Below are 10,855 nucleotides of genomic sequence, written 5' to 3'. Positions count from 1 at the left end.
CACCCACCAGGGTTGGATTCTTTTTCAGCGAGATTACTCGCCTCCACGTTTTTCTCCGTCTGACTATGTTGACTTGTTTTTTTCGTGACTCGTATGACGGCCATTCTGCAGAACGCCACGGTTGTTCGCGTTTTAGTTTAGTCTCTACATGTCTGAGCCTAGTCCTAGCAGCACTGGAAGATTGACCGCCCCACTCTAAGAAGAAAATAGGAACCGGGGTCGGCCCCTACTACTCTTTTTCTAGACTACATTATTTTATAGTGATACCATCTCGTATCCTCCGGAGTCGGGCCCGTCCGCACCACTTACCAACCCATGGACGGACGGGACTATACCCTAGTCTGATACTCTACTCGTTCAGACGGAATCCGGCTTCTCAAGATCTGTATTTCAGCACAGCACTACACCTTCAACGTCTATCGACTGTCAATCTAGGGGTTTTCTTGACGGGATGCAACCCATCTCGTCCCTTTAAGCTGTGCACCAAAACGGCCTTAACGAGGCCACTCGCGTGGACATATCGATCGGACTTTAAAACGTTTAGATCTGCGTTCAAAATTTTATGTCGAAATTACTTCTTTTTTGTAATATTATTAAATAGTCCGATCCTCTCTTCTTTCTCTTATTTAATTTTGGACTGTCCTTCTAAAATGCTCCAAATTACATAAATATTCGGCCGAGCAGTCAATTCTTTTTTATTTTTGGCTTGTAACCTTTTTCTTTTTTTTCTTTAATTTATTAACTTTTTTACTAATTGCTATTTTCAAAATTCTGCCCATTTTCACCTCCCCCCCCCCCCCCTCCATCCCGAGTCAGGCCACCGATCTTATCGGAGGTCGGACTCGGGATGGGCGTGTTCGAAACCCTAGTGGTATATGGGCACGTTAAACTAGTTATCATCATCATCATCTAAATCACTTAACTCGCTATATTAACTATTAAATTCACTAACAAACTCATTTTCTAACTAGCTTTAGTTGTACAATAATATAGTTATATCGTAATACTACTCAAAAATAACTTAGAGAACTCAACAAAGCCTTGACGCTCAAACGAAATAGAATATAAAAAACCGTTAAAACCGAAAAAAAAAAAAAAAAATGGCTGACCAAAACCAAAACAAAGAAACCACGCTCAACATGGTTGAGGAAGAAATTCATGTTCAAACCCAGGGGACTCTCAAGCGAACTAGCAATGAGACTAGACGTGAATTCGTGCTCTCTCGACCTACCCCCCCCCCCCCCCCACCAGGGGGGATTGATGGCTAGCTATGGCGCGGTCACAGCCAAAAGGAAGAGGACAAGGAAGAAGAAACGTGCGCCAGGGACAGCTCAGGCGGGGACAAAGCTGGTGGCTCAACCGCCAGCGGCGGTCCCGTCTGCGTCGCTGCCCCCACCACGACCAATCCAGACGGAGCGAAAGGAGGCGACTCGCCAACCAGCCGCACCGACTGTGCAGAAGCGGAAAGAGGAGCAACTAACCAGTGCACCACGGTCTGCATCACCTGTTCTCGCCCGTCGCTCATCAGCGTCGAGACCCCCACCCACGGGGGACTCCGCGAGGGCGACATTGGATGTTGGAGTTGCCAAGCGGAAGGCCGTGACACCCCCCCCCCCCCCCCCCCCCCCCCCAGCCAACCAGCCAAGACGCGGCCTTCTGCTTCCGCTAGGGACGACTGGCAACTCGCGAAACGAAAGATCAAGAGCCAGTACGCTAAGTACGTGGTTGGTGACGTAGCGGATCCCTACAAACTGCCAGGCGAGATCCCAGAGGAAGAATTCAAAACTTTTCCGGATGGCAACCAGATCGCCATCCACCCTGGGGATCTACGGGGAATCGGGCAGGTCCTTGTCATCACTTCGCGTCGGGACGCCTTGTATAGACAGGGGATCCTCCACAACGAGATGGACAACTACACCGTTCACAGGATCATCAAGATCATCACCGGCGCTCAGTACCTCCCATTGGCTCAATGCCTATGGGCCCACGAATTCAGGAAGTTGGTGCCCCACTTCAATGAGGACTACATCATCTCCTCCCCGTAGACGCCAACCTTATCTAGGACAGGTAACCTCCTTTTGGGGCCTAGTTGGACTTTAAAACTTTTTGACTGAGCTTCAAAATTCTTATGTTTTTTTTTTTTTTTTTTTATAAATAGTCCAACGCATTTTACTTTGGCGCCCGTTCAATCGCTCAAATCACCTTAAAACCTTTTCGGCCGAGCAGTCAAACTTATTTTTGGGTTTAAATTCTTAGTCCGGACATGATTTTAGGTGCAGTTATTCTCCGTAGACTTAGGTTTTTCCAGGTAGAACCGAAGGAATCGAAATTCAGCCAATCAGAGCATGGCCCATTCTCGGTCTCTACTTGATGCCTACTATTTGGTCCGCGCTCTCGCTGGACGTTACTAAATACTTGTATTCCAAATTCCGACAATTCAAACTCAATCCCCCCCTTGTCCTGGACTTAGTCACTGGCGAATGTCAGAGATTAAGCCCATGACAGGCGTGTGTGAAACCTTCGTGGTATATACGCACGTTAAACCTCTACCCTGACCCCCCCCCCCCCCCTCAAACCCAGGACGATAAAGAACCAATCCCCACCCACAAATCCCCTACCCCACCTCCCCAACCCAGTAAGCCCACCACCAACAAAAAAGGTAGAAAAAACAAAATAGACAAGGAATTAAACCCTGAAATCGAATTCATTAGCCTTAACCCCCACCTAAAAACAAAAGAGCTGGCGCTAAACCTAGCGCATAAATCCACCTGCCGCCCCACCCCCACGACTCCTAGGAGTTCGATAAAGCGGCCCGGATCACTAAATCTGAGCCAAGAATACAACCTGTTTTCGGACAGTGAACCAGAAGACGAGATGGATATCGGTGATATCCATCCAGAAATCCCCATTAAAAATAAGTTTGACCTCCCTCTCCCTCGCCACATCGGGCAGGAGCCACAAAAAAGCAAAAAAAGCTGACCAGGACAATAGAATAAAAGGGATAAGAAGGGTAATCATAAATGGAGAAAACCCCAGCCCATACCAATACGTCTACTGGCAAAAGTTTCTAAGCGAAACAACCACCAACCCCCTCAAAGCCCTCTACCACACCCAGCTAGCCAATGGAGCCACCTACATCAAAGACGAGGAAACAAAATTAGAAGCGCTAGGTCCAACAATCCAGCTATAGCAATGAATCCAAACTCTGAAGTTAGGGATAAAGTAGAACTTAAAACAGTAGAAAAGGGAAAAAACGAAACTGAAGTGGAAACAATCGGCTATAAGATCAGCCAAACCAACACGGACAGCAAAAGCCTGCACATACTGCTTAAAAAATTAGACTTCACAGATAAACTATCGGCAAACCCAAACGTAGCGCCAACAACAGTAGCGGACCCCATAGAAGCAACCGCGTCCGCCACACTCGCAAAAAACAAAACGGCCACTAAAAACAACGCAGGTAGCCTACGGCCCCAATCAAGAGTAGGTAATCAGGCCAATAAACCGTACAAAAACTACCCACCACCACCAACTAAACCAATAAACGCAAAAAGAACAACCTACTTCAAACGAACCCCAGCGTAAAAATGTAAACTTTCTAAAAACCAAAACGCAAAAACCCACCCAAACTAGAATCAGGGCTACCAAACAGGAAAAAATTGCAGCCAGCAAAATCGTTAACAAAACGACTACCTCTACCTCCAAAACTATCCCCCCCCCTACTCTCAATCTCCTTCTCAAACACCAACCCCCCCTCCCTCACCCCAACACCCATTCTAACCCAAAAACCCACCTCTAACACCATCCCAACCTCCACCACCACCCCACCTACCCCCACCCCTACCTCCAACATAACCCAAGAATCCACCCTCACCGATACCCTACCCTCCCTAGTTTTTACCCTAACCCAGAACCATGATCCTACCCCAACCCCCCAACCCTACCCTGACATCACCCCATAACCCACCACCTATGACCCAAACCAACCCACTAAGTAGCCAAACTGCCAAAACCGCCAACAAATGGCTGGTAAAACTCCCCCCCCCCCCCCCCCCCCCCCAAGAAACAACCAAATCTGCGCTACAGGCTAGAAACCCCCAACTCATAATAGAAGAGGTTAACATTTGGACTAACGGTTATCTGCTCATTACAGCAGACACAACCGTCAACAACTGGATTTATATCTTAGGTCGCCATCATAAACTCCAAGCGTACGAAATAAAACCCTCTAAATGGCACCACTGTCTACAATGGGGCCATGGGGCCAATAAATGCAGGCAACACAGGGAGCTCCCAACATGTCACAGATGCGGCCAAAAACACCCTAGAAGCTCCCTAAACTCCCCATGTACGCGACCCATCCAGTGCCCCAACTGCCTCAGCCGGCACATGGCCCACGACAGTCGCTGCCATCATTTTCAAAAGGCACTGAGGCAACTCAATAACATTAAAAAAAACCCCAAACCAACCAAACCCACCAAATAAACCAAGTAGCTTATAAACCAAAGCCAGTCTCTACAACCATCTCGTACGCCGAAATGGTTCAAAATAAGGAACAAAGCCAAGTTAGCGAGCTAACCAAAATAATAGAAAAACTAGCAAGAGAAATATCCGAAATTAAAAACAACATCAACCGGGCAAACAACTAAAGGGGAAAAAAAAAATTATAACAATACTAATAACTAACTACGGGACCAGATAATGGGAGACAAGTCTCCACACGCCCCCAAAAGTAATAATAAACCAGACAAAAAAGGCCTTAGCGTTCTCCACTGGAACGCTAAAGGTCTCCACTCAATGGGACATGGTGCCGAACTCATACAACTTATTAGCACCAATAACAACAAGCCAGATATCATATGCCTACAAGAAACTTGGCTAGGAACCGGCTCCAAAAAAAATAAAAATAAAAAACCGAAAACCTTCAAAATCCCAGGTTACACAACCTACTATAAACATAGAGAAAATAGCACCAGAGGTGGACTAGCCACACTAATTAAAACTACTATACCACATAGCGAAATCAAATACGAGTCAATAAATGTCAATCTAGAAGTCCTGGGACTTACTATACTAAACAGTAAAATGCCTATAGACGTTATCAACGTATATAGCCCACCAGGAACAGCTCATAAACAACTAACGATAAATGACTACAATAAACTTATAAAACCAAACCATAACTTAATACTAGTAGGGGACTTCAACAGTCACAATCCACTGTGGGGTAGTCAACACTCCGACGCACAGGGAGACATACTGGAAGAATTCATTAACATACACAACCTAGTATGTCTCAACGATGGCAGTAATACCTTCTACCATGATCAATTGCCAAGCTCATCTGCCATCGACCTCACGATAACTTCTAACAACATAGGAGCAAACGCCCAGTGGGAAATATTCAATGCCCTCAATAGTGACCACCTCCCCATCTTAATTAACTATAAAAGCAATGTAGAATACGCTGAAGTAGAAAACTTTAGACCTAAATTCAAATTTAGTAAAGCCAACTGGGCAGGTTTTACAAGCGACTGTAGCAAAATTAAACTAGAAGACAACATAACCATTGACGACGCCACTAATAAACTCACCACGAAATAATTAAAATAGCGGGAAAAAATATACCCAAAACTAAACAGCCCGGTAAAAATAAACCTGTTAGTTGGTGGACGGACGAAATTAAAACAAAGTGCGGCTTCAGAAACAGGATGCGGAAACTCTTAAAAACCTCCAGGTAAACAAGAATACCACTCTAAATATAAAATAGCGAAAAATGAAATAGGTAAATTGTTACTTCCCCGAAAAGACAACTGGACTCGGTGAAGATATTTTAACAGGGTTCTTTATTCCGGAGAATAAGGATATATAGTCAAACAAACCCTATAAGCAAAAATAGCATTATTAAAATACATTCACACTATACATAAACAGTCTTAAAACACCATATTAAAACGCATTAAAATATATATAAATACTCTGCAGTCTAGTTATTATCTACAGATAATAGCAAATCGCTTGAACAAAAGAAAGAACGATACACTGAGCAGATACACTGAGCAATAGTTAACATCGCCACAGTAAACATCAAATATAGACATAATACACATACAGAATTACCGTACGTTAAACAACTGAACATTAATCAATCGCCGATAATCTTAAATCATTATTTACAGCAAACAATTACACATATGGCGATATACAGTATAATAAAATAAAGGTAAGCTACACAAAACATTATCTCCACAGGTGATACGGTTTGCCTAGACCGATTGAAATACCAATACCTTTAGCTGTGGGCTTTAGGGCGGTAACATGATGAAAAAACGTCAACGTCTACAAGAAACAAGTAAACTAAAACGAATACATTTCTAATTTAATATACACACATACACACTATTCACATACATTTCTAAAACAATAATAACGACTCATTTAATTATGGCTTGGCTATAGGAATATCCATTATTGTTACAGCGTAAGTGCCACGCCCAAATTCTAATACTTACATTAATTCAGTTTATTCCTTTATCAAAGTAAATGTTAATTGAAGTAGTTATTTATTTAAACCTTATTTGTAATTTATAAACTGTACTTTATATGTTAGTAAAATAGTAAAGTGAATTAGAAAAGTAGAAATATAACTCACCAATTATTCCAGTGTAAGATTGAAAGCAGATGAGTGCGTGGCCTGTGCAGCTCGTGATGTGTCAAGAAATGTCAGGTGAGTGACAGTGAATAGCCACCAACTGGGTCAAACACAGCTGGCCAGTCTATTGGTTGATCGTCACTGTCCCTGGTCAGAGGTCAGATGTAAAGACAGGTAAATGCATGTCCCTACAGCTCCTAGCCAAAAGTTTAGGTGCATGTGCGTTGTGCATAATAAAATCATTAAAACAATAAAACCTACATGGTTACAAAATTAATTATTGAAGCTAAACAGGCCAGCTGGCAAACATTCTGTGGTGAAATAAATAATAGAACATCAATTAGAGAAATGTGGAAAAAAGTTCAAGCTATTCAAGGACACCGCGCGACCACCACAGTCCTTCAAAAACATAAAACAGCAACCACTAACAAACAAAAAGCCGACCTCTTAAGTAAAACCTTTAGTAAAAATAGCAGTAACGAAAATTTCCCTAAACAATTCCTTGACAAACTCAAGAAAGATAACCTTACCAAAAACTAGTACTAGTACGGCCAACCATCCTAACACCGACAAACTAGATTTTAATAAACCACTAACATTGTTAGAACTAAAAACCGCTCTTAAAGCCAAAAAAAAGTACCGCTACTGGACCCGACCAAATTAGCTATACCTTGCTTAAACACATGCCGGATGTAGCCCTAGGGGTAGTGTTATCGCTCTTTAATCGAATCTGGATGGAGGGCCAAATGCCCGCTGCGTGGAAACACGCAGAATGCTTTAGCCTCCCTAAAGCGGGAAAAGACCACTCCCTCCCAGAGAGTTACAGACCGAACACTTACGTCCCACATGTGTAAAACGCTGGAAACCATTATCAATAAAAGATTAAACAACTACCTATTAGAAAATAACCTAATTACAAATGTACAAAGTGGGTTCAGAGCCAAACATTCAACAATAGACCAAATAGTCAGACTTTAAAACAGCATAAACGATGCCTTCCGCAAATCTAACAAAGTACTAGCAATATTCATAGATATTGAAAAAGCATTTGATATGGTATGGAGGCAAGGCCTACTTAACAAACTAGAAACTAACGGAATTAAAGGAAACATGTTTAACTTCATCAATAATTTTATCCATAATAGATCAATCTCAGTCAGAGTAAACGGCCACTACTCAAATAAAACAGATATAATTAATGGAATTCCACAAGGCTCGGTCCTATCACCAACCTTATTTAATATATTTATTAATGACATAAACAAAGCACTTAATACTAAAAGCAAAGTTAAATCAACTACTCCGCTAAACACAGCACTGTTTGTCGATGACTGCGCCATCTGGCGCACAGGCAGAGTGGTCAAAAATCTATTTAGCCAAGTGCAAAATGATATGAATAAACTAAATAAGTGGGCCCAGGACTGGGGCATTAAACTATCGGAAACCAAAACAGTCTGTATGCTATTTAATAAAGTCAACTCAGCAGATAACCTCCAAATAAACTCAAATAATAAACCAATCCCAAGAGTCAAAACATTTAAATTCCTAGGGGTCACATTCGACTCAAAACTAACCTTCAGTGACCATATAAACAATATTGTCAGACAATCTAAAAATACTCTAAACCTACTAAGAGCAATCTCGGGCACCAGTTGGGGGGCGCAAACGGAAACAATGCTTATGGTTTACAAAGCATGTATACTCTCCAGGATAGACAATGGAGCCCAAGCTTACAGCTGCGCCGACCCAAAACTGCTGCAAAAACTAGACGTTATCCAAAACCAAGCAATCTTCAACATCTCAACTACCACCTTAAAATCCATTCGCTCAAGTTAGATCACCCTGTTCAGGAACTTACTCCTATAATAACTAAACCAGGACTAGAATTTTAAAAAAATAAAAAAACTCAATGATTCATATGCCACTAGGGCCAGTAAACTAGAAATAGAGGTAGGAATTGATAATATACCAGTGGCTCTATATAATATCAACCAGCCTATGGAATGCCACACTCCATATCTAATTAAAAAAGCCACAGACGAAACACCCTTTCCATCATTTAAAAAAGTCCTGTTTGAAGCCGCAGCTAACGAAAACTACCCGGAGCACATCCATATCTACACGGATGGCTAAAACCCCCCAGATAATGGTAGGGTTGGCTTCGCAATAGTAGAAGAAAAAATATCTAAACACTCCAAACTTGTCAAATACGCCAGGCTGTCAGATAATCTATCAGTCTACACAGCAGAACTGACAGCCATTTACGAGGCACTAATCTGGATTAAAAATAAACAATACCCTAAAAGTGTTATCTTCTCAGATAGTCTTAGCTCCATCCAATCTCTCCAAACTAACAAATCTACCAGGCCAGACATCTTATCAGCTATCCACAATAAACTCTACGAACTAAACCAACTTAATCTAACAGTAGTATTCGAATGGGTCCCAGCTCATGTAGGGATAATTGGCAACGAAGTAGCTGACTATGGAGCCAAAACTGCACTCTCAAATCACCAGTACAATTACTGCACTACCACTAGGAATAACAGAGTTAATGTCAAAAGCAAAAAAACACTACATAAATCAATGGCAAGCAAACTGGGACCTTACCAATAATACATGGCACTATAACATCAAGCCACTAGTCAACTCAATAAGACCTAAACACAAAAACACTTATGTGGATAAGCTAATCACTAAATTACGCCTAGGTAAATCTTCAAAACTCAACAGCTGCTCCTTTACCAAACTAAACCCAGAGTGTGATTGTGGCACCCGGGAAGATATGAAACACTATCTCCTGGATTGCACGCTACATACCACTCAGAGACAACTAATGATAGAATCAATAACCGAAGCCAACCATAATAAAAAAATAACGCCTAATTTCCTACTAAACCCGGATAAATATCTAAAACATAAAACCTTCAAAGCAGTATATCTATTCGTCCAGTCCACCAAACCAAAGCTATAAATAGACCAACAGGCACTCATAACCTTTTACTAGTACGCCCCCAAGAAGGAACTGCAACCAATTTCAAACTCTACTCGATGCTTTCCAACCTGGGGGCCAAAGGTGAATAGGTAAAATAAGACTTACTATAGTACTAACAAAGTAATTTATAGGAACTACTCAAAACCACCCACTTGTAAACCCCTACATAAGAGTTGCTACCAATATTGAACTCGGACCCGATGCACTCGAATGCAGGTGGCCAAAGGTGGGTCGGTAGCGAATAACCTAAGAATAACATTGAATAACCAAACAAGTCAACCAGGATAGGAACTCTAATTATCACTCTCTCTTTTTACAGCGCTCATTCATCCAAATCTGTCAACCATGATCCAGGAAAAACCACATGTATATATCGCACAAATTATATATTCGCACCATGCACTTATTATTAATGAACAAATAGCAGACCACGGTAAGTCACCCACCCAGAGCCCAGAAGAACAACCGAATGCCAGAGAACAGAAGACAAACCAAGTAAGACAATAAACCAATAAGAAATCAAGGGTTAACCCAAACTACTGTATGCAGCACACGCTAACCCTAGTGTATATTATCACCAATCAGTTCATCCTTTCTGGGGGCGGGAATCCAAAATTAAGACAAACAAACCAATAAGAAATCAAGCCTAACTAACTACCCTTTACTAACAACGATTACCAACATATAGACAAAGTAATTCAGAGGGTGGGTGTCGCTCAAAGTTATTTTACCTAACTAAACTGGGTGTGTCATTTGAATGTGTGAATGCGGAAAGATTGTTCATTAGTAATAACATAACTATGCAAGCAATAGGCTTTTTAACCAATACATACACTATAAGGGCGTGCCCTTTAAATTAGATACCTAGATTAGTCTAATCCCCCCCCCCCCCGCCATTGTGTTAAATGCTACACAAAGACGGAGGGAGAGGGGTGGTCGTGAAGACCGTTGGAATCACTAGAGTAGGGACGTAAGACAGTAAGTACAACCTTAACACCAAACTAGGACTACATACAGACTACACGCTCACCGCATCAGTACACAGGATGCATTGACTAATGATAACAATGCATCCGCCCCACATTCAATGGCCCAGCACGTGCTCTAATAAGGAACCGGACAAAAGAATACCGGTTCCTAGTACACAATTGCATTGCACCCGGGGGAGGCCGAACAAAAGAATATCAGCCTCCCCTACCCAATCCCCA

Source organism: Gigantopelta aegis, chromosome 10, assembly GCF_016097555.1.
Source record: "Gigantopelta aegis isolate Gae_Host chromosome 10, Gae_host_genome, whole genome shotgun sequence".
Classification (NCBI taxonomy): Eukaryota; Metazoa; Mollusca; class Gastropoda; order Neomphalida; family Peltospiridae; genus Gigantopelta; species Gigantopelta aegis.
Note: the sequence above shows the minus strand (reverse complement) of the source record.